This window comes from Taudactylus pleione, unplaced genomic scaffold (genome assembly GCF_031769625.1).
Source record: "Taudactylus pleione unplaced genomic scaffold, aTauple2 ptg001327l, whole genome shotgun sequence".
Classification (NCBI taxonomy): domain Eukaryota; kingdom Metazoa; phylum Chordata; class Amphibia; order Anura; family Myobatrachidae; genus Taudactylus; species Taudactylus pleione.
In genome coordinates this window covers 174,573-201,160 of record NW_028285727.1, presented here as the reverse complement: position 1 = coordinate 201,160, position 26,588 = coordinate 174,573, and the positions used below count along the sequence as shown (strand labels likewise).

The following is a 26,588-nucleotide window of genomic DNA, read 5'->3' as shown; positions in this document are numbered from 1 at the left end:
CTTCAGTGCTAGATAGACACAACTGATTGTCATGTATGAAATGATTCCTATTTTTTTCAAGTGGCAGCAGGCTTTAACTTTTTTTTTTTCCTTTCATGAAACCCTTCCATGTATTTTTCTTGGATTTGTTTTTTATTCTTTTTTTATTTTATCATCTTTGGTGTACACAGGCATTGAAGAACACCACCAGTTAAAACTGTACAGGAAAGCTTGTGTTTGTCATTTGGTTTTCAGAATGAGTTCAGCTTCTGTACAGCATAGTTTATGTACTTACAAGTTCTGCCATGGAACTCCAATGTGTTATGCTGGTAAGCGCTGCTGGCAATTTCAAAACGTGTGCTAAGTAAATGCTTTTAAATAAGTGTTTGGTGTACAGCTCCATTTGCATCCACTATCTTTTTGGACTGTCGTTATGTATTTTACAAGTGTTCATACACTTTATTAATGCCATTAACCAGTGTTTACAAGACCCCATCATTTATCCTTACTCTATATTTTATCTGGCACAAGATGGATGTAGATTTGTATTTTTGTTACAATGACAATTGAATTGTGATCCCCAGAACATTTCAAAGTCTATCACTTATCACAGAAACCGCACCTTAATGCGGTATAGGGATGGAAGATCCACAACGTCTAGATAGACAGTCAATAGGTAAACACAGAAAAGGTTGATATGGTTTTTCATGATATTTTTAGGTTTAGGAAGAGTATTAGGGACATGGCGGAGGGTTAGGCTGTGGAAGGGAACAGTTTGGGTTAGTCACCAGGGGAGGGTTAGGCACAAGGGGGCAGGTTAGCGTGAGGATCACGTTTAAAATGTAAAAAAAAAATAATCTCAACCTTTTGATCCTGTTGACCTTAGTCCATGTTGACCATTAAACAGTCAACATTTTTTACCCTGTTAACCATTTGACACTGTCGACCTATTGCCGGTTAACGTGGTGTCATACTTTTGACTGTCTCAATATTGTAAAACTTTTCAATTCACGCCCCCCTTAATGCATTCTCTCATTCATTCTGTTCAGAGATGACTAAAACAATTTAAGAAGAAACTCTTGCTGGGGCAGTACCTCTGAGAGGCTGCCTCGGCAAAGGTTCTACAGTAAAGTGGTAGCGATCACTTTACGTCCAGGTTTTTTCCCATCCTATGCACATGTATGCAAGTTGACCATGCACAGAAAACAATCTTATCTGGTAAGGGGGAGGAGGAAAGTGCAGCCTGCCCAGGAGGAATCGGGAGATACCACTCTGTTAGAGCTGTAACTATAGGTGAGAGCTGCCAATGCCATCTTTTGTAGCTTGTTAAATTGCACAGTTTTTCCATCCCCTTGAGAACTAAGGGGATAACTGTTGCAATCAACTTTCTGCTAAACGCAGGAGATCTCCAACATGCCCTGCCGCTGTTTTTGGTATTAAGTGGAAAAATATGTAGGCCTGCATTACTTTTTACCTGGGAGTGATGGGAATAATTAAAATGCAATGTAATATGTTATCGCCATATAAATAAAAGTTAATTGAACTCTATCCTTCACTTCTCACTAGTGATCTAATGCTCTGTTACTGGTAAGGATTGGTGTTTTTGCTGGTGATGGGGTTTTTCTCACTTCATTCTATGCAACAACTTGTTACCGCCAGCGATATAAGCAATGCAGGATCTGCCAACAGTGAAATTAGCTGACAAAAGCTTCCCCATATATCTGCATGGGGAAGCCTGTATAGCAAGTATTGCAGCAGTACTGGTTCCACAACAATACATCTCAGGATAACAATGGCAGATGTAAATAATATATAAAAAAATCCCATATTTTTTTACTAAAGCCCTTTTTTTTTTTATTTAATATAATTTTCAAATATTCAGTGGGGGGTTATATCTCTTGGTTTATATTATGAACTTTCATATGTTAGAAGAAATGTATCACTAAATCTTTGTTTTCAGGACCTTTGCATATGCCCGAGCTGGTTAGCAGACTTGCCCGTGGGCATATCTATATAACTGGACCAGTGAAGCCATAACTTAGCACCTGCTGCCCAGGCTCAGTTAAGCCTTGCTCAGTACCTACCTGACTTTGTGTATAAAATTGTGTACAGAATATCATGGTGATTAAAAAACAAAAACATCCTTCTCTCCTATTTATGAATAAGCTCTTGATGCTGCAAGGTCATATGGTAGCGATGTAGCCCCCTCGGAGTTCGTTGGGCTAGTGAGAATGGGGTGTGATTTCTTGTGTATGGAGTAACAGACCATAACCTACTATAAAGGAGTACAATAAAAGAGATTTGATCTGTCAGACATGTTCAAGCCTCCACCTTCTAAATTTTATATGTTTTTTTCCTCCTGAAAACAAAGGCACTCATATGAGTTTAACGTTTGAACATGCTGCCTGTTTGCTTCATTAAAGAAAAAAGAGAAGAAGACTGCCTCCCTCTCTGGCTCTCGGCCAGTGGTCTTGGCAAGCAGAGCAGTGCTGTTGGCAGGGTTCAGAGAGACACTCATAGTGGTAGCAGCACAGAGGAATTTGGCAGAGACCTCAGCCGCATGATTATGATTCATTCTGTACTCTTGAAACAAGGAAAGCTCGGAAAGGATTTTCTCTGCCAGAGCACTGCTCAGACTCCTACTCAGACATCACATGCTTTTTATAGTACAGGCATGCCTCACATGCAAAATATTGAACTTCACCTTCCAGCCTTCTACAATACAGCCCACCTCTGATCTCCCTGTGTGAGTCACCCTCTTAATCAGTGGCCGGCTGCTTGTAGGAAACATTCTATTAAGCGTCCTGAGACCATTTGTTTTACATTGTGTCGTCTCTTCCGTTATTTTGTTTTTGGTTTTTTTGGGCTGTTATGGGAAAAACTGTGAAAGGGTTAATCAGCAGAGTTCTGGAAAAAGAAAATTCCCAATGTATTTCCCCAATGTATATTTAAATCCCTCATTGGGATTTAGGTGGCCTGCTACGCATTACAACTTGTGACATAGTGCCCAATTCTGACACACCGGCATGTCCTCAAACATCTGCAAAGCTATTCAGTCACAAATGAGGAAATTCTGGATAAGCACCAGCCAAGGAATTCCTTTGTAGGATAGCGGGTTAGAAAGTAACTGAGGTAAATGAGTTTTAATCTAAATTATGTTGTAATTACACAGGCATAACAATGATATATTAAGAGGGGGACTTATCAAATCTTGGAGAGAGAGAAAGTACCAACCATTCAGCTTCTAACTTTCATTTTAAAGGCTGTGCTGGATAGATGACAATTAGGGCCAAATATAATATGGTGAGAGTTTACAAAATGTAAGCATAACCTCTTACACGATCACATTGGTCGAGTTGTTGTATTTTCAAAATCTTGCCTTTTTTGAGTCTGAAAAACATGTGTGTACCTGTTCCCAGTTATAAAAAGTGAGAGTTTACACTCACATTTTCTAAACTCACCCTATTACATTTGGCCCTTAGAAGTTGATTGGTTGCTATGAGCAACTTCTTAACTTTCTCTCTCCAAGATTTGATAAGTCTCCCCCTAAATATTAGCATTATATGATCAGTCAAAAAGCATTTTCTAATATTTGTTTGTCTTGGGAACTGGTGCTACTTGGAAATGAAAATATAATGGACCAGTCATTATTAGTGTTCTATATGATTGGTTATAATGTGTTATGTAAGATGAATGATCATTGTGATGGAAAAAGGCTTATATGGGTCAATCCAATTACAGGTAGGTATGAGTTGGGTCCTGCGACCTCCACAAATTTCAGTTGCAATCCAATCACAAACTCTTATTGTTTTTTTTGAGGAAAGTCGCATTTTAGTTTTTTGCTCGCGCCCCCTGAGCAGGTGAAAAGGTAGGGAAAATTTTTACTAAGGTAAAAATGTCAGGACACATTGCCCAACCTCTGATACACCTCTCCCAATGAACAATCACGCACTTGGAGGGGTTTAAATAGCATAATTTGGCAAATAAATACATGTCTGTTTTCAGGTGAGTTTCTTTATATAGCGCAATAGGGTACAGGTATGTGGAGGTCTGAAAGTTGTGAGACAGTTATGTGGAAATGTTATATTAATGGGCGGGGATGTAGTTGGCATCCTGGCGGTCAGTATGCTGGTGCCGGAATCTCGAATCCTGGCGCCAGCATCCCAACCACCGGCATCCCGATGATAAGTATTAGGGGTGGGGTTAGGGTTAGGCACTAGGGGGAGGGTTAAGGATAAGCTGCGGGGGTAGGGTTAGGCTGCTGGAGGGGGGGAGGGTTAGGCTTCAGGGGGAGGTAGTTTTAGGGGTAGGGCTAGTATTAGGATACTTGCCAGTGGGTGTCTGTAGTTTCACCTTTTAAGAACCTCCAATACTTAACATATGGCCACTAACAGCCTTCTACATTGCAAATAGTGCAAATTGTCATTGCTAATTGGATCTCTGGTTTCTCAGGAGCAGGCATTAGTACGACGTGTGTTTCATGAAACTCGCATTTACAAATTCGCACATATTTGGATTGAGCCCAGAGAGTTTCATTTTAAGTGTTGTCATTTTTAGCTGTTACTAGCTTGAGGTAACACCATTCCCTTTTCTGAAAGTGGAAATCTACAGCTTTTTAGCATTTCAGATAAATACTTTGCGGCTTGATTTCAATGTATTTTCCTGCCTGTGGAAAACAAGACTGTATACACCAGTGGTTCTCAACCCTCAAGTTTATCCAACAGGTCATGTTTTCAGCATTTCTCTCTGTGGAAGCAGGTGGGATAACTACTGACCCAGAAAAATAGATTAATTCACCTTTGCCTGATAAAAGAAATCCACAAAACATGACCTGTTGGTATAGGATTTTCTCATTTGTTTGCATTAACTCTTTTTAATAAGCATATTTATATATAAAACTTTTTTATAGAAGTTATGTCCTTGATGTTCTAAACATGATTATACAGGACTCTACAGGTGCAACGTTACTCTCCTCACAAATTACCTTTCCTGACCATTCTGGGAGGCACTTTGTGAGCATTGCAGGGACTTGAATCTTCTACTTTCTCAGCTATTAAAGATAGATGTTTTTTTTCTGCGTTAAGGTGGTGAATCATCTCATGCCATCTACAGATATTGTAACATGCATGCATGTGGGTATACCTGAAAAAAGCATATGGCTAGTGCTCTGCCATTACAGTTGGTCATTGACATTTCCACTTTCTGGATTAACCGTAGCAATGCAGACTATAAATCTTTTTGCTCCATTTGGCAGGCAAAAAATAGTGACCTATCATGGCATATGTGTCATGGTTTGAGCCTCAAAATTCTAGGAATTCTATACATGGTCATTACACCAAAGAATGTTCAGATGTCTGTCTTGGTTAGCTTGGGATGCTATTTGGCAACTTATGTAAAATGTATGTTAGTTCTCTAGAGCAATGACATGCATACCAGACATGCTCAATGCTAATCACCCAACCTTAACAATGATCCTTTCTTTTGCCAGAGAGGGAAGCCATGAAAACATGACCTGTTAGTGTTCGTTGAAGACCATGCTCTGCTCTGTGACCTATGTTGACATTATAGATATGCTTTGGTAGTTCTAGTGTAACTGTCAAGTACTATGTAATGTGTGGCGCTTTATATGCCTTTATTCAATTGTATAGGCAAGAGAAATATACCTAATGAAGAAATATACATTGTTTATTATGCTCTATTGGAAAATGATACAATCTGCTTAGTGGAAGTTGAAATTTTGTTATTGTTGGAAGGAACTGTAGCTATATTATTATTGTTGCTTCTCATCCTAGTTGAATTATTTGCTGGTAACTTTTTACAGCGTGTTGCATCCCTCTTTGCCTGGATTTTATCCCATTAGGTTGGAGGGATAAAGAGGATAAAAGGCTGTAGGATTTTCTACCCTTACACCTGGTCATACAGGTTTATGGCTTACTCTGATCTGGCAAACTCTCAAAACGTAAATTTTTTATTAAATTGCCCAGTGGTGGATTATAATAGAAATGTTTTGAGCAGCAACCTGGGGTCCAGACTTTCCCTATTCGAACATTAATGCATGCTGTGTAGTCTAAAAACTTGGAGATGGTCTTGCAGTTCATTGTAAAACCATTATATTATGAGAAGTATTACATTGCATTGAAGATGTTTTAAGAATCTTGACTGAATTACAAACACTTTTATGACTTTCTTTTTTTTTTTTTAAGACTTTTATTGTTTTTATGGGGAGTTAATTCTTGAAGATCTAAACCTGCACAAAATCAAGAAAGTTTTAGTCCTGTGTAGCGCAGATGTTCCTCTTCCTTATTACTTGTGTCTGTGACAGATTTATATTGATGACTATGCTGCGCTACAGTCACAGACTTCTATTATATTCTGGCTTCAGTAAGCCAGCCCCTGCTTCCTGTTTAAGGTGAGAGAAGGTCTTGTATGAATGAGGGGTGAAATTACAGCTGAACTTTCTAATTGCTGTTAGTACAGGACAACCTTTAACGAATACAGTATAGCAACAGCACTTGTGTTGTTTTTTCTAGATTTAGCTTGTATATTTCAGAGGTTTTTTTTTTTTCACCAATGTTACTTGATGCCAGCTTTATTTTTAGTATATAAGGTAACTTGAGAATTAAATGAAAATCCACAGAAAGGCACTAATAAAGTTTTTGGAGGCTTTATTTTTTTTAAGTTTTATATATACATTGGCAATTTCTTGCTCTGCTCTTCTGTGTTCTATTTACTTAAATTATGTATTGGCGGTAGATTTAGTCCAATAGTATGGCACTGAAATTTAAAACCATTACACACAGAGGTTTGGGAATAGTACCTGTCCCTTTCTGGCCATATTCACATCCAGATCAGTGTTCTGAAAATTCAAAGCGGTGATTAAAATATTTCCTTGAATAGTTCCAGCTGCTCTCTGCCTTTCCCACTGATTGAAACTAGAGTAATGAATAGAATTAAACATGGTTTTTTAATACCTCATTTATTAAGAAAGCTAAAATTTTAAATGCAGCTTTCCATTAATATTTATTTTTTTTTTATATAGAAAGTTTTAATTTTCAAGACTTCACACAGTTTGCACTGTAAAATACTGTAGACACTTTAGTGTTGATATGTAAATGCAGTTTTCTTACGTTGCACTTTTAGCAATCCTTTAACACCTTAAGGTGCATACACACAACGATTGTTTGAACGATTATCATTAAACGATATCGTTTAACGATAATCGTTTGAAAAACTCGTTCACTTTCTGAGTCAAACGAACGATTATTGTTCATGCGCGTTCACGTTTGTAGTTTGCAGTTCAGTCAGACTTGTCAACTCAACGATTTTCATTAAGTTAATATGCAAAAATCGTTTGTAGTTCATAAAAATCGTTCATTACATTTAAATGAACATAGTAAATGAACAACTTTAGCAAACGATTTTAGTTAATTTTTTCAAGGTAGAAAATCGTTTACTAAAATTGTTCATTAACTCAATCGTTGTGTGTGTATGCAGCTTTACAAATAGGTCGTCATATGTGTTTGCCATGTAAATCTTATAATACAATGGTGCAAATGGCACCAGTTACTCTTGTTTAACCATATTTATCAATGTTTGAAAGTGCACAGAACTGGATGAATATGAACAAGCCATCATATTTGAGATGTTTTTTCAAAATTGTAACCAAACCCCTCTACAGCCGGGATGCCTACCGACCAGAAGACTGGCGCCGGAATCCAAAACTAACGTAACTTTTTTTTTTTTTTTTTTTTTTTGTAGTGCCCAGCATTTTTTGTTACTTTTATATTATAATTGTAATCCAGAATATAGGCACCTATACACTGCAATTTATTTTTTTGTTGTTGTTTTATACAAGATTTGGCCATTTTCGATCGATTTGAGCGACCAATCGTGTAAAAAGTGCCATATGAGGGAATGATCACTGTCTATGCGCGCCCCTGCCATCGTACATAGTCGTCGCTGATCATTCGAACCTGTAGAAAGATATCGACCTATCTTTTACGATTTGGCACACATAGTTTCGTGTGTATGTGCATGATGGACGATATGTTGTCACTTTTCCTCCCGTTATTTAAATTCCAGCATCGTGAGGTTGTTTGCTACAAACGATATATCGTTTACGATCTGCAGTCATTTACGATCCATCTATATAATTTGGTCGTTTGTTCAATCGTTCCGTGTGTGGGCACAATATTGATTGACCTGGAGAGTTCAGGAATTCAAGGGAAAATGCAAGCGAGATTGGATTGTTTGCAAGTCGCACCGTGTATGGGGGCCTTAAGATAATGATCAACATAATAACTATATTACAAAATAGTATCCACTGGTCCTTGACAGTGGCAGGATAGTGATACCATACCAGCCTCTAACCACAAAACCGTTCGCCTTAAACAGTGGGTACATATAGGATATTGCTTAACATTTGAGAAATACATTTTAACCATTTCCCTTAAGGAAATGCTTAACTATATCAAATATAACAACCATCCAACAAAAGGAAATAGGCATATTTATCCAGTGCTTAGTACATATGGAGAATGCAGTAAAACCCCTGAAAACTGCATTTCTTTGGGTTTTACCGCATTTTGCTGTTTAGTACATCCCATCCTAAATATGCTTTCTCAATTCTGGTTTGATTGCAGGATAACCCACAAATGCATAAGCTACATTTCATTTTGCATGACCAGATATTTTGAACTTCTTTTCATGATCACCAAACTACTGTAAAGGCTTTGCCTATTTAGCATCAGTATACAGACCCTTTTCAGCAACTTAAAATGGACAGATTTTTGCACTCCTTTAGGCATGGTGCTCTCATGCTGGCCATACACCTGCATGACCAGCATCAGATCAGATCAATCTGTCGTACGATCGATCGTGTGCCTCACGCGCTCATCAGGGAAAAAGTAATTGAAATGACATGAAGGGAGCATGCATCGGATTTTATCTTACTCCAAAAAATACACGATTTCCACAGGATCCATCTTAAGGCTTGTCGGAAATCGGCCCGAAATCGTGCAGGTGTATGGCCAGCATTACACTGATGTAATTAAAGACCCAAAATGAAAATATGTAACGCCAGTAGGCAGTGATTTATGGTGACACCTATACAATGGCATGTGGCATAAAAATGATAGAATGCTATGTATAAAGTGACCATAATGAGGCCAGTGCAGATTTGAATGATGGTTGGCTGTAGTTGCTCCCACTATGCATGAATTGAGCTAAATGCATATGTTTGCTGGTATGCAGAGTTATACACATAGGACCTCATTCAGAGCCACTTGCAAAATGCGAGCGCTCGCTCTGAATGAGGGCGGCCGCATGTATATATACAGTCAGGTGCATAAATATTGGGACATTGACAGTTTTCATATTTTGGCCTCTATTCACCACCACAATGGCTTTGAAATGAAACAAACAAGATGTGCTTTAACTGCAGACTTTCAGATTTAATTTGAGGGTAATTACATCCAAATCTGGTGAACGGTGCAGGAATTACAACGGTTTCTATATGTGCCTCCCACTTTTTAAGGGGCCAAAAGTAATGGGACAAACTAAACAATCCTAAATCTAACTTTCACTTTTTAATACTTTGTTGCAAATCCTTTGCAGGCAATTACAGCCTGAAGTCTGGAACGATGCTCTGCCAGGCCTCTACTGCAAATGTTTTCAGTTCCTGCTGCTTCTTGGGGCATTTTCCCTTCAGTTTTGTCTTCATCAAGTGAAATGCATGCTCAATCGGATTCAGGTCAGGGGATTGACTTGGCCATTGCATAATATTAAACTTTTTAGCCTTAAAAAAACTCTTTGGTTGCTTTTGCAGTATGCTTCAGGTCGTTGTCCATCTGCACTGTGAAGCGCCGTCCAATGATTTCTGAAGCATTTGACTGAATATGAGCATATAATATTGCCCGAAACACTTCAGAATTCATTCTGCTGCTTTTGTCAGCAGTCACATAATCAATAAATACAAGGGAACCAGTTCCATTGGCAGCCATACATGCCCATGCCATGACATTATCACCACCATACTTCACTGATGAGGTGGTATGTTTTGGGTCATGAGCAGTTCCTTTCCTTCTCCATACTCTTCTCTTCCCATCACTCTGGTACAAGTTGATCTTTGTCTCATCTGTCCATAGGATGTTGTTCCAGAACTGTAATGGCTTTTTTTAGATGTTGTTTGGCAAACTCTAATCTGGTCTTCCTGTTTTTGAGGCTCACCAATGGTTTACATCTTGTGGTGCACCCTCTATATTCACTCTTGTGAAGTCTTCTCTTGATTGATGACTGACACATATGCACCTACCTCCTGGAGAGTGTTCTTGATTTGGCCAACTGTTGTGAAGGGGTTTTCCTTCACCAGGGAAATAATTCTTCTGTCATCTACCACAGTTGTTTTCCATGGTTTTCCGGGTCTTTTAGTGTTGCTGAGCTCTCTGGTGCATTCTTTCTTTTTAAGAATGTTCCAAACAGTTGATTTGGCCACACCTAATGTTTTTGCTATCTCTCTGATGCGTTTGTTTTGATTTTTAAGCCTAATGATGGCTTGCTTCACTGATAGTGACAGCTCTTTGGATCTCATATTGAGAGTCGACAGCAACTGATTCCAAATGCAAATGTCACACCTAGAATCAACTCCAGACCTTTTACCTGCTTAATTGATAATGAAATATCGAGGGAATAGCCCACACCTGTCCATGAAATAGCTTTTGAGTTGATAGTCCCATTACTTTTGGCCCCTTAAAAAGTGGGAGGCACATAAAGAAACCGTTGGCACATCTTGTTTGTTTAATTTCAAAGCCATTGTGGTGGTGAATAGAGGCCAAAATATGAAAATTCTGTCAATGTCCCAATATTTATGCACCTGACTCTGTGTGTATATGTATGTATGTGTGTGTGTGTATATATATATATATATATATATATATATGTGTATTTATTTGTGTGTGTATATATATATATATATGTGTGTGTATATATGTATATATATATATATGTGTATATATATATATATATATATATATATATATATATATAATTTCTCCCTTGTACGTGTGTGTGTGTATATACACTAGGGTTAATTTTACATGCAAAATATGGAGAGAACATGCAAACTCCACATCAGTGTTTGTTTTAGTCAAGAGTGTGTCCGTGAACTCTGGTGTGTGTGTAGTAACAAGGCATTCTTGTGCAAGCGGTTATCCCCTTTTAGTGGCAATGTAGCTGAATTGTATATGAATCTGTAAAGTGGTGTATGCTTAGTCCTGGAGCTATGGATAGTCTTACAAATGGACTTGGGTTCAACTCTTCATGAACTCCAATGTTGTCATAAACTCTTGTATGATGCATGCAGGTTTGCACAAGTAGCGTATTCGCGAAGTGTACGTTAGGCATACACTTACACCAATGTGTTTTGTTTGCAAAATATGGGGAGGTTGGTATTTTGCAGACAATGCATACAAGTAGTAGACAAATAGAAACTGATATATAGTCACTAAATATGGCTTTGAGCCACCACTCTATGGGTGCTTCAAAAAGATGGTCACTCAACTTACACATGATAGAAAATGACTTCTGAAGCAGAGTAAATAGGGAACAATGAATTCTTAAAGTTGAGATCTCTGATAGAGTATCTGTTAATAGGATGCTACTATGTAGTCTGGCCCTTAGACGTTGCTTATGATGTATGCAGCTAATGCTTGCTTAATGTACATTTTTAGAAGAAACAGAATGTTTTATTCCATTTATAAAATGATCTTCATATAAAGAAAACAGACTATTACTAGTCTGTTCCTAAATATTCTTCATGTTCATTTGGTAGTGCAATATGTTAGATTAATATTAGTAGAAAGTATTAGTGTGTATATATATATAATATATATATATATATATATATATATATATATATATATTTTTTTTTTTTTTTTTTTTTTATATTGACAGTGAAAAATGTTGTCTTTTCCAACTTTGGATTGTAAAGCTCTTCACTATAGCTGGAATAAATTAATATACAGTGCTCACAATGTAAGCAATACTGTAATGTTGTACACCTGGCTTCTCGACCACAATATCCATTATATTTTAATAACTTACTCCCTTCCATGGTGACTAGTGCCAGAGCTCCTCAAATGTAGGAATTCAGAAATGTCAATGCCATTCACTACATTGTGTTGGAGGGTTGGAATTGATCTGGAGAACCAATTCAAAGGCAATCTATTTTTTTTTTTTTATTGTGGTTTGTTATTTTCTCTGACCTCTATCACACTCATTCTCACTGTGGTTGGTAGAGAACTGGAGGAACCACTGGGAAAATGGCCGCACAGTTGAGCCAATGAGGCTCCAACTAGAATAGGGAGGGAGGGTAGGAAGTTAATTAAGTAGTTAAGTGACATGACGGGGGGGGCGGGAGGAGGAGAAGCAGTTTTTTTTTTTTTGTTTGTTTTTTTTTGTTTTTTTTTATGTACCGGTTCCACAAATCGCAGAATTCGTTCTTTAAAAACCAGTACCAAAGTGCCGGCTCTGCGTCCTTTTTCATATGCAGACCAAAGGCTCAGTATGTATGTATGGATAGATAGATAGATAGATATATTATCTATCTATTTAAATATTTATCTCTGAAAAAGTGGTCCGTGCACCTGTGAAATGCATTACAGGTTTATGTGGATTCAGTGTTTGATATATTTGATAGTCTTCTATCTATTATGAATGACGTTGGATTACTAATTATCTCCATCTCTGCTGAATGCCCAATAAATCTGGTTACTAGATTTTAAAGAACTGTTACTGATTCTTACATTGGTGTAACCTGCGCCAAAAAGGACTTTGTTTTTATTCGGATTCTGAAGAAAAGGTTCTGTATCCCCCTTTTTCCTTTCAAACATCACCAATTGACTGTGCACAGATCCCTAAGTGGATAGGGTGCGGATCCACATTTCTGATTGTCTTAATAAACGTATATTGTAGGCGGCTTTTTAAGTTCTACACTTAATGTTGGATTTTTGAATCCAGCATAATGGGTCCACATCAAAATGTACACTTCTATTAGTGCAGGAATGCACACATTATTCCCACATTGAACAACTTTTTACTTAAAAACTAGAAGAAAAAATAACTTTTTATTCTTCTAAAGAATCGGAAGTCTGGTCTTTTACAACTATTTTCGTAGTTGCTTTACATTTTGAACTAAAGAGCAAATAAAGAATAGTTGATCAGTTTAAAACCTAATTTTCACAAGAGCTTAAAAATAACTATTTTTTAATTTTTTTTAAATCACACTACTGCAATACTATGCAGTAAAATACAACATGCCTTTTTCATGTGTATATATCTCTAAAGGATTAAGACACTGAACTGGCTTTCACATTATGTAACTCAACAAAATGATAGTTAGACTGGCTGTATATTATCTAAACAGATTGATTCAGTTAAAAAAGCAAGGAATGTTTAAATGAAGCCTTTGAACATGTTTTTTTCCAAATACTTATTGCCTCTCAGATCCCTTTTTGTGCCTTTATTTGCTCCAGAATACCACTAGACTTCCAACAAAGGAGGACCTGTGCTCCCAGGAATTCACTGCATTCCAGTCTGGAGTAGGCATTTTTCTGAGCTACAAAGGCCCTTTGGCAAATTCTCTCTAATCACTGGATTTATTCTAGACTGTGATAGGTGCCATTCATGGACATAGTCTGCTATGTGATGGGGCACAGGCATTAATGGGATCTTTTCATGGTACAAAAAACTGTGTAACATTAACGGAGGAATCACAAAGCTGCAGTTGCATGGAAGGGAATTGCTTCCCCGCCCGTAGTCTTTCCCTTGCTTGTTCTCTGCCAACCCCCAGCATGCTTATTCCCCAGTCTTTCTGAGCACTTTCTTTTTTTTCGTCACTTGTAGTTGTGGACCATGTGACCTGCTTTCAGTCCATCAAGTCAGTGGACCAGTTCAAAGCAGATTTCTAGATACTGGACGAATCTATGAATTAATGGGTGGAAAATAGATAGGAAGGACTGCATCACTTTTATTGACTCAGAACTTGTATTTTACATTTAAATATTAACAGAAAAAAAATGAATAAAGTTTGATTATTTTCCCTTTTTAGGAGTATGCTTTATTCTTTGTGTATTTGTGAGTCTGTCGTCAACTTTTTGTAAACATAGGGTCAATACCATCAACACACGACCAAGCTGTGGTCAATTTCACACTGGGTTGATGTGCTTTCTTCCGAAAGCGATTGCAGTTTAAGGAAAAGTGTCTGCACATTACTACCTGTGTTTCCCCAATAATAAGACACTGTCTCATTTTTTTTTTTTTTTGGTAAAAAAAAACACACTAGGGCTTATTTTCGGGGTAGGGCTTATTATGTTGAATGCAGCCTGTGCCTCTCTCCCCCCCCCTGTTGTTGAATACAGCCTGTGCCTCTCTCCCCCCCCTGTTGAATACAGCCTGTGCATCTCCAGCCACCCCCACCCCCACCCCGGTGTTGAATTCAGCCTGTCCCTCTCTCTGTTGAACGCAGCCATTTCCCCAACTTACCTTTACAACAAGAAGAATCGGGAGGCGGCTCCTCCGTTGTCCACCTTCAGAGTCGCACCTTCCTCCATGGTCCGCGGCTCCACCGATGTCCACCTTCAGAGGCCCGCCGTGATGTCATGACGTCACGCGTGCTGACTCCAAAACAAGCTTTATTGAAAGCTTGTTTTGCAGTCTGACTACGGTGCTGTAAGCTGGTGGAGGAGCAGGTCGGGCAGCCTCCTCCAGCTCTTTTATTTAGTACCGGATTTCATGCGGGGGCGGAGCTGGGTGCATATTAGTGTAGTGCAGGGACCGGGAAAAATTTAGATTTTATTAGGTCTTTCGGGGTAGGGCTTATTTTGGGCCATTCATCAATAGTAAGGATAGGTCTTATTTTCGGGGTAGGTCTAATTATCGGGGAAACACGGTATTAGAAATGCAGTTTGGGTTGTTCATGTACTTTTTACAGATTGATAATCCATCCATCCACGATAAAAACAAACAAAGCACATTCAGTTTCAAAGTGCTGTAAAAACGAACATATTCACTATGATGATCGCGGTATATATATATGTACGCTATATTCTAGTCTTGGTGGAAACTCTGCATGCCAATGCACCATAGGCTGGTGTCCAGCCACCTGTGCAATCTATTTTGGTTTGTGTTAATACACTGCTAACACATACACTGGCAAATTATTGTATCTGTAGTTTGTAGCTTTAAGTAAAAAAAAAAAAAAGTCACAAACTGTTTAGTGTTGACATTTTCAGTCCTCCTTTGATAATGTGTAAGAACTGCTCTCAGAATTTTATCAAAGGCTATTTTCAACACTAGAGAAGTGCAGCATAGACCCATAGGTGAGTATAAACCTTAAAACGGTGGGGACTCCTTTTTTGTAAAATCTCACACACACGCATCCATTACAACGCTGACAGTTTAAACCTCTGTCTGCAGAATTTTATTTCATGTTAACCTTGTCTGCATAATCTTTGATTAGCCAGGATATTAATACCTTCATTTGTGGTTTTACATAGTTATAAATTGATTCCCCTAAACATTTATCTTGGACCTCCATTTGTTTTTTCTCCTGAAGGAAGATCTTTTTGTTGTGGCTCATAAAATCGGCACATTGTCAGTACATACTAAAGAATAACTTTTTAGGTCCCAAAAACTATATAACATTTATTAAAAAAAAACCTAAAGACACAATGTACTAAAACTATTATGGTTACTTTAACTTAATTTGTTTTCTTACAGCCATCGTCTTCTCATATTACTAGACGCTGTACGGTTTTCAGTCATACTTAGTGAAGCAGATCCTGGTGTTTTTGCAAACTTATCATGTGACTCTCCTCTGGAGGAAAGAACTCATTAGGTACATAATAATGCCTGATTAAAGACTTGTCTTATCCAAAATAAAATATATTACCTATGGAATGTAGGAGGTTCCAAGATGTAACACACCCTCTAGGCAGGAAGCTGAAACGATAGCTATCCTGATATAACATTTTGTTATATAAAAGGCAAAAGTGTTTAAGGAAGCCAAGTTCAGCACTCTAATTACACTGTTAGCAGCTGCCCCAATCAATCCTGGAAAGGATTGGCAATTAAAATCTGTGACGGATGACATTGATACCCAGTATGTTGCACTGGTTTTATGTATTCTTATTATAATGTGTTCATACTGGCTCGCTCTTGTATGAATAAGATTATGTTCTTGGAAGTTTGTTTTGGGCTTTGGGAGCGAGAGGGGGGTTGTGTTTTTTTTGTTTTGTTTTTCCAGCACTTCACATATCTTCTATTTATATAGCTATTGCTCAATTAATAAGGATGGGTAAACTTTGCTCTCTGACAGGGGTATTAAATATGAAACGTAAACTTTGCCGTCTGTGCGGGTCGAAGTTTTCACCGCACATCGGAGCTTTTGCCGGCGAAAAAGTATCGCGTGCGCCCCCAATTATACCCGTATTCAATATGAAAACGGCACCTGGCGAATGTGAAATCAGCGAAAACTTCGCTGATTTTTGGGGAATTGACCCTAACACCCCCAAAAAGATGCTCTGACATGGGGGTTCACTCTGGAAAACCCTGATTAGCCCTGTTGAAGGTTTTTGGGGTCTGTAAACGGGCTTAATAGCTGCTATTTTGGGGATTTGGGAAGGTGGTGAAGAATAGTATTTAGAAGTGTTTTTGGTTGAAAATTAGTAGTCCCAGCAAATTTGGGGTACTTGAAAATGGGGGTGAGCATATTTGAAAGTTGCTAAAGTGAAGTTTTAAAAAAACATGAAAAATCCACCTGCCGCAAACACCTGAAATGAAAAAAAAACCTGGGGCATACTTGGGGACCCCCCTAGATTGTAGTTTGCTAGTTTTTAACTTTGTACCCCCAATTTTTTTTTTCACCCCCAAAATGAAAGTGCTTTTCTTGGGGTCCTCTAAGGTATTTTTTTTTTAAATGTTGACAGTTTACCTTTGGGGGACTGTCTGAAGGTTGCACGGTGGTTTCCGAAATGTTGCACCCCAAAACCCCAATTCTGCACTTTTTTTCGCCACCCATTCCTTGGTGATACTTTTTCGCATGGTCGAATGCAATATACTCTTCCCACCGGCGAAAAGTTTTCAAATTGAATACGGTGTAAAAGTAAAACCGGCGAAAATGACGTAATCCGAGCGAAAACCTAGCAGAAACTGCGTTTTCGCTCCATATGTGAATACCCCTAAGAGTGTTTCAAAGAGAATTATTAAACCCCAGGATTGAGTTAATCAATGGTGGCTGCCCACAGCACACAGACTCCAGGGGGGGCATGGCCGTACAAGGGAACAAGCTGGCCTGCTTCCGCGCAGCGCTACTTTTATGATGTCACATGCAGCAGCACAGCTATAGGAGGCCTGGGGGCAGTGTCTGAGCCAACAGAACCAGTTCTCAGTGCTGCCCCCGGGCTGAAGACTAGCCACACATTTTAATCCCGAAAATCCCAGGATTAGAGGCACCAGTCCCGAGATTGAAATTCTGCCGTTTTTTTTGTTTTTGTTTTTTTTTCCAGCCAATCCTGATCACAGGATTGGCTTCCCTAGTTATTACATAGGCCGGGTTCAGAAAGCGGTTGTAAATGAGTTGCTGGTTATCCACAGTTGGACATAAATATGGCTCTTATGGACCAAGAATAGGGCTGGTGCAATTGTGCCATGATGATTATAACTATTAAATGTAGCATATGGACAGGAGCGGTCTGCACGCAGCATACAACTCTACACCTGGACGAATATACACATTAATTTCTATGCCGGCATTGCAGAAGCCTATACGGCTGACTTTAGTTTAACTCTGCTTCAGCCCCACACTCGGCATATTGAAGTGTGTTCTTAAACAGATCGATATCTATCTGTCTCCTATAGTAACAATTTAGTGTATTTGGTGTTTTAACATGGTCTGTTTTGTATAGACTATACTAACCTTTAGTCATGTCTCCTTTTGTTGAATTGCGAAACTCTGTTCTAATTGGGCTGGCCTAAGTATTGTCGTAGGTGAACTTCTCCTAAATTCATTCTTTTATCAGTTTTGTACAATCTCCCTTAACAGTTGGCATCATTCTATCATTCTTCAGTCTGAGCTCCACAAAAGAACCAGGACCACATTACATACAACTCATTTTCTGCACCAACCTTTTTTTCACATGCACATATATACACGCAACACTGTATATAACACTCATCCTATGTATTAAGTAGAGACAAGCAAAGTAGCCTTTATTCTATTAGACAAATAACGGCTGTAGATTTTTAAATATGTATTTATATATTAGTGTCAAATATGTTTGTGTTGGGTATTTTATACACTTGTATATCAAAGTTGTGTTAATTAGGGTTTGTTACATATTAAAATATAATTTTCAGTTCTAGGTAGCATTAGAATCAGTATTATAATAAAGACCAGCTTAAAGGTATTGTGCATTATGAAAATGTTCTTAAGTGTTATAAATACCCTTTTTTTTTTTTTTTTTTTGTATTCTTCCTCTTATATGCTTTCCTGTTACTCTAGAAAGTTGTATGTTTAATGTACTTTACCTTCATTGCCACCCATAAAATGGTTAATGCTGTTTTGTTTAAAATTGTATATTCTACGTGTGTCCACTAGGCGGTGTAAATGTAAATGTGTGGGGGGGTTTTTTTGTTTTTTTTTTAGTAGACTTGTCACAATTTCAATATTTTGTTTACTCCTATATGTAGATGGTAAACAGATTAGGACTGTCCGTGAACATTGCAATTAAGTGATGTTTCTGGGGGGATATTTTACTAAAAGCCATACACATTCCAGTGTACATGTAGTGATTCAAATGGAAATTATTTATATTAAATGTGTGTATGCCCCTTTTTTTTGTTTTTGAAATATTTCATGTTTGTAATAAATGATTTGTGAAATATGGATGGTACTAGGCAAACATGAGAACCAGAAAGACCAATTTGCACACTGAAGAAACGATCAGGTAAGACCTGTATGCAGCAGAAGACATGGCATGGTTTGGAGAATACCTGTTCACGCTTTAGGGTTTTTCTACACAGATGGCTTTGTGCCCTTGATGTACATGGAAATGTACTATATTTAGCATGTTGCCATCTGAACAGCATTTGTTGGCACCCTTAAAGCTCTTTGAAACAGTGCTTCATTACTCCTGACAATGACAGAATTAAAAGCTATTGGGGCAGATGTACTAAACTCTGGTAAGTGATAAATTGGAGAGTGATAAACTACCAACCAATCAGCTCCTAAAACTGGGTACACACTGACAGGTATATTGGCTGATCAATTGATCGGCCAATATATCGGGTGCCCGTCGGCCAGTGTGTACCAGCGATCTATCTGTGAACTACGTTGTACAGACATATCGCGTACTTGCTGCACAGCTGATGGCAGATATCTGTCCATCGTACACAGGCAGCAGAAGCCATGGGGAGTGGGGCGGGACATGCCCCCCCGGTCTGCGGACCTGTGGCCAGAAACAGATGATGGTCGTTCATCTCGATCAGCAGATATCTGTTCAGTGTGTACCCAGCTGAACTGCTATGTCACAGGCTGTGTTTGAAAAATGACAGGAGCTTATTGGTAGTTTATCAAATGTATCACTTTCCAGACCTTAGTACATCTGCTCCATATATGTTTCATGTATGCCTTTATTATGTCATCGAATAAAGCTAAGAAACTGTGAAAAGACTAATTTGTTGTTACATCTTAGAAATTATAAATATGGATTACAGCGATATTTCAAACTAATTGTTTTGTAGGATTAGCATCACACATGTCTTCAATCTTTGAATCTGTCACTCAGCCTATTTAAATAGAGAAAAGTAGTCGCCCTGCTGTTTGGTATCATCATGTGCACCACACTGACCATGGACCAGAGAATGCAAAAGACAGTTCTCAGGAAAGAAAAGAAGATTCTAGATAAACATGTTAAAGGCAGTGGCGGATCCAGGGCGGGGCGATGGGAGCAATCGCCCCCCTAGCACAGACAGTCCGCATCATGCACTGAGCTGAGCAGTCTGTGTTCAGCCAGTGCTGTGATCGGAGGCTGTGTAATGCGCTCTCCACATTACACAGGCTCCGATCACAGCACTGGCTGAACACACACTGCTCAGCTCAGTGCATGATGCGGACTGTGCGGTAGCCGGAGGCTGGAGTTCTCCCCTGAACTCCAGTTTCCGGCTCTCCCCACGGGCACTATGGGAGAGACGTCTCATGACGCGTCTCCCATAGTTCCGACTTCCGAGGAGCAGCCTGGCGGACTAGAGGGCGGAGGACGCAGGAGAAGGTTTCAGGTAAGTTTTTGTTTTTTGTCTTTTTGTTTTTTGTTTTTTTGTTTGTTTTTTTTTGTTTGGTTATTTTTGTGTGTGTCAGCGGCTATAAGGGCACTACAGGGGGCATTACTATATAAATATATATGGGCACTACAGGGGGCCTTACTGTAAGGGCACTACAGGGGGCATTACTAAATATATGTGGGCAGGGGGCATTACTGTAAGGGCACTACAGGGGGCATTACTAAATATATGGCACTACAGGGGGCATTACTGTAAGGGCACTACAGGGGGCATTACTAAATATATATGGGCATTACTATAAGGGCACTACAGGGGGCATTACTATAAGGGCACTACAGGGGGCATTATTAATAGGGTATTACCATATGGGTGCTGCAGGGGCATTACTATGGGGTAATTTCCATATGGGGACTACTACAGGGGCATTACTATGGGGGTGTTACCATATGGGCACAGGTGCATTACTATGGGGACATTACTTATATGGGCATGGTGAAGTGGGGCGCAGAGAGATGACTGGGGAAGGGGGGGCAGGGAATTGGTGTGGGGAGCTGGGGGAGGGGGACCAGAGAGATGGCTGCTGGTGCTCAAACTGTGTATTCACACATAGTGAATACATAAATATATACATTGTAATAATGTGGCCACTAAAAAAACCTGTAAAGGGGAGGCATTAGGAACAGATAGGGGAGGTGCCAATAAAGGAAGAGGAGGAGTCATAATTAGTCATTAATCGCCCCCCCCCCCCTAAAAGAACAGTCTAGATCCGCCCCTGGTTAAAGGTAAGGCTATAAGACCATCTCCAAGCAGCTTCATGTTCAGTCCTCCCCACATTAAACAAAAGGCTAGTGAAAATGGTAGAAAAGTGCCAAGAAAATTGTCCAAAGAGATACAAGCTGGACTCCAATGTCTAGGTATCTTAGTGTCTGATCTAATAATCCCACGAGGATTACACTTTTGAATATTAAACATAAAGCAAGACTGGAATTTTCTAAAATGCATATTGACAGGCCACAATGCTTCTGGGTGGAAGTCTATTGGACAGATGAGTCAAAACTGGAGCTTTTTGGCAAAGTCACATCAGCTCTATATTCGCAGAAGGAAAAAAATGAAGCTTTCAAAGAAAAGAACACCATATCTACTGTGAAACATGGAGGTGGCTCAGTGTGTTGGGGCTGCTTTGCTATGTCCGGCTTGGGGTCTCTTCAATCTGTGCAGGGTACAATGAAATCTCCGTACTATCAAGGTATTCTAGAGTGAATACTGCCCATTGTCAGTATGCTCTGTCTCAGTTTAGATCATGGGTTCTCCCAACAAGATATTGACCCAAAACACACCGCAACAATATATATTAGGGTCCCATCATTTTTGTCTGCCATTTCCATTTGTTATATTGTGTTTAATCAATAATCAAGGCTGATTTTGATTAAATATGGAATAAACAATGAGCAATGCCAACTAGTTTTTGTTGATAGTGGTTTGTGCTACTGTGCAGACTCAATGCTTAAAATACCTCCAGGGAGGCTACATTCCCTGATTCAAGATGGCCGCCAAGGTCTGTTCTACATGTGCAGCACCATGTTACTGTGATAGTGACTGTTGTCTCCTACTCTGCTGGTTAATACGCCTTAGTCTCTCAGAGCTATTACTGCTGTTCCAGCATCCTGCATACCTGCAAGCTGTATACAGTCACCATATCTGTATCATTCTCCACTCCATCCACACCAGTGTATCAGAGTGAGTAGGGCTGTACATCACATATCTTCCAATAAACCTTTTTGGCGGTCTTGTAGTGGTAATGCTTTCTTCTGGTGTATACACTACTCCGTTTCAAATTATTTCAGAGAAAAATATGGGTGGGTTTTTTCATGGAAAGGTACCAACAAATTTGTCCACATCTGAATATGTCAGGTAACTGGCAACTCCAATATCTTTTAGTTGTTGCAAATGAATCAATCAGGGTTGAGTTCTATTCCAGGATCCGTTCCAGAACTTTCTTAGCCTTGTGACATGGAGCATTATCTGTTGTTTCTTTTTTTTTTTTTTTTTTTTTTTTTTTTTACAGATTGGCACATTGTCGACATTTAAATGACGATCTTGATTAGCAAGCTTCAAATTATTTGTGATAGTCAAACATTAATCTCCCTTTCATAGATGTATTTATAATGGTTGCAGTGTACACAGGCCCCTGGTTAGATGGGGGCTCAGAACTGCACCAGAGAATTTGCTCTTGTGTGCACCTGCCATCTACCTGAATATCACTGGGAAGATGGTGCAACGGCAGAGGAGGGACCTGCTTGCTGACATCAAGTAAGATACAGGGCTTGGGAGGGGAGCTGCTAAAAGGAGGGGGCCCTTTGCACAAGGGCCTCCTCAGGCATTAATATTCCCGTCTCTATGGGGCCTATTCATCACTAGTTTTCACAAGCGCATGTGAAAATAATTTTGAACCAGGTGAACCCGGGTGTTTGGGAATCGCCAAGGATCGGACACCCGCGGGGGAGGGGGGATGGTGTTCTGACAGCTGCGGGGGATAGGGGGGCTTTGGTGGTCGGACACCCGTGGTGGGCCGCATCAAACACCCGCAGGGGGAGAGAGGTGGCCTTATCGGACACCGGAAGATGCGGGCGGTAGGGGGTGTTAGCCAGCGGGGGACAGTAAGGGAGAGCGGGGGGGGGGGGGAGTGAGAGACATGCAGCAGTGAGAAAATCCTTGTGGATACCTCAGCTGCAGGGAAAAGTATCACTTTTCCATAAAGCTGACTCTGCAAAAAGAGCAGTTTTTCAGGAGTGATACTTTTGTGAGGTAGGCATGATGAATGCCTTCAAAACATCTTTTAAACTCGCGAGTTTAAAACATACTTATCACTAATGATGATTGTCATGATGAATAGGCCCCTTTTGTATCTAGACCCCGCAATATTACACCATTAGCCTGTATTCTTGTTATGCACCAGGATGGATGTGTAAACACATGCAGTTTTGTCTTTTTCTTTCTGGTCTTACACTTAGCATCTTTTGAGGCTGATGTTATTGCTTTCTATCTGCAGCCAACATCTTTTTGTTAGTCAGTTGATTTGGTGAGCAAAGGCCTCATTTATTAACTAGTTTTATCACCAAAACGAGTGATAAATGTCACTGTGTATGATGATGGTGCTCCAGCCAATCAGCACCCAACTGTCAACTATTAGAAAAATGACAGTTGGGAGCTGATTGGCTGGAGCACCATTTATCATACACAGTGACATTTATCACTCCTTTTGGTGATAGGACCCCAATTATTAACGAGTTTTAAGTCATGTATAAGTTGATTAGATGTGTATCTTTCAGCACCATTGTTATACTAATGGTGCGTACACACTCTACAATAAAAATGCACGCTATTAACAATATCGTTTAGAGCCTTAATGTTTTGGTGCTTTCCAACCCAACCCTCAAATGACCAGCAATGCGCGGGCACTTATGAACGATAACTATATCGTCCATCGGCCGTACATGCAGACCAACCTGGTCGATATCGAACAGGTTACATAGGGACCTGCGATTGATCGTGGGTTGCTGGTGGTGTGCTGGGTGATCTATATCGATCATCCAGCACACTAGGAAGGTGCAGGGAGATCAGCCAGTAATATCGTTATCGCTGACCGATCGTACCGTGTGTACACAACTTAAGCTCATGGATAGTTACTTGTCTGTCAATTTCAGCACATCATTTGAGCCTCTGCTGACACATTTTATTAATGGTATGTTTCAGACTAGGGGAATGGAGCCTTGTTCTGCATATACATGTGACACTGTTGTGCATGACAACTGCAGCACTGTCCTTTTATACTCAATCTATGTATTTTACCTACTGCCAACTTTTAGAGTGACTTAAATATTTGTTTTTCCCACTCTACCTTTAGATTGAGCACACACCAGTTAGCCTACCAACCTTTACATTTCATTTTCTGGACTTTTTATAATTTAAGAATTGTTTTGTGTTATATAAAGAAGTTTATATATTTTTTATAATATATATTTTTTAATGAAAACTTTAAATATCTGAAAAATGTGTCCTACATGTAGTCATAGAACAAGATATTTGCCTTCCTTTCTTCTAGTCTAACTAAGGTTCATTTGTTGAGTGTTCAGTGATCTGTAAGTTCAGCAGCATACCATTCATAAATCTAAAAACGCATGAAAAATCCCCCTCCATGCAGTATATTGAGCCATGGGTGCCACAAGCTGGAAAAACAAGCACAAAGTTATAACCCTGACGAGCACTGAAACCTTTCAAGGGTCTGTTTGTATGGTGGTCTGAGAAATATGAAGTTCATTTTTTAGAAGGGCAGCTTTCAGAATGACTGACACATACTGGGCGGGCTGCCAGAGCTGGCCAGGATTCAGACATTGTCTTTCTCTCATTGAAGTGTCAGAAAGTAATTCATGGAACATTTGGTTGAGCAGGCAGCTTTTTCATTGACTTTCAGTGTGGCAAAGTCACATGAGTTCAGGACCTGAAGCCAAGCGATGCAGAGAGATTTGCTAAGGAGCTGGAATCAGTCGAGCTAGAAGAATCACTGTTTGGTTTTAGCATCATTACAGATGTGATTAAAATCACAGTAATGCAAGAGGAATATTGCGTTAGTTCTTTTTTTAGTATTGTAATTTCATTGAGTATTAAAGGAAAATAGACTGTTATACTTTTCATTATTTTTTTTTTCCCAGCCTATATTGTTAAGATCTAGATAGCACAAAGTAAACTTGCCTCTTATGCTAGTACTACACTAACAACATTTAAATTGCTCAGTTAATGATGTGATACAAATTGAATGACGTGTAAATAAAGATAAGTAAAATTGTGTGCAAATGTAGTTTTTCTAAGGAAACGGACACTTCACTGAACTTTCCAACAATATAAACTTTGTTAGTCTGTTTGGTCCTACAACAGAATTTTTGCATTTGCTCTTTGCATATTCAGGATTGGGATGGCTACAGTCATTTATTTCTCTCATTATATCTCATGTGGATGGGTTAACACGGGTGACCATAAGGTGAACATTTCTCTCATCACTGTCTGTTGCCACTGGTACCTGCTATCAGCTATGCATGTACCTTTGGTACAGTGTGTAGCTGGTGCTGTATGGATAAATTAGTTACAGATCATGATTTCTGTTTCATGTAACATCCCACATAATTGCGCAAAAAACTATAACTATCATCAAACCCTTTGTTACTTGTCAGAACAACCGTTTTACGCGTGACGTGAAATGTTAGGTTCATTTTCACTGCATGTTGCTTTGTCTCTAACAAACACACAGCGCTTGCTCTCAAAGAATTTACCAAAACAAACCTATCATTTTAATATTGAAGTGGTGCAAATTATTTTTATTGCCATGGAAATCTATGTGCTTACACAGCATACATGACTTCAGCATGGCAGATTCTATGGATAATAAACAAAGGTTACAGAGATTTGTCTATATTGGCCATTTTTTGTCTGACTGAACTTTCATTATGTTTTGTGGTCTGTAATTGTTTTCTTCTTTTACTTGGTTATTTTGAAAATCAATAAAATATTCTTGATTCAAGATAATAAACAAAGGTCTCCCTTGCGCTGTAAAAGGATTGTGACGTGGGCCCTGGGCCGAGGCCTTTGCGAGAGAGCTGCAACCATTATGTATCTATGCTTGTTAATCTAAAATTGCCCTCCTTTGATCTGCCATATATAGTATCTTTTTCTTGGACAAGTGCTTCCCAACCACTGTGGCAGGATAGTGTTTGGATGCGTAATAAGAACTTATTATAAGAAAAAATTTTAAAAATGTTTTTGAAGAAATGCAATTTACATGTAATCTATAATATAATTTAAAAAAAATCACTGTGAATCACAAATTTTATTTGCAGATATACTTGTATTTAATTCAGGTTTTATTTATTACAATATTGTAATAATGGTGCATCAAAACAAAATAAAGATTGACGTAACATTCTGCATTCGCTGTTGAGCTCCATGACATGCTTTTTGGAGTTGTCTTGTGGCAAGCAATGACCCCGTTGGCCAACCAGTGACCTTAGGCGGTAATCCCTCTAAATCGGTCTGGGAAATGCTCAGGCTTGAGAGAGAAAGATGAGTCTCTACCTTTTTAAAATACTTGAGATTTTCTAAGATCATTCAACAAAATCTGACCCTGACCACCGCAAACTTGAAGTTTCACTCAATTACTTTGCATACTTAATGATTTACAATATGAACTGTTGTTACTGTATTTTTCAATTGTATATCTGATTGGC

The 26,588-nt window shown here is 39.0% G+C and overlaps 1 protein-coding gene across 4 annotated transcripts in view; it reads left to right on the top strand.

Moving 5' to 3' along the window:
- HMGA2 (high mobility group AT-hook 2) overlaps positions 1-26,588 on the top strand; it is a 126,631-nt gene that overhangs the window by 65,138 nt on the left and 34,905 nt on the right. The window lies entirely within an intron of this gene.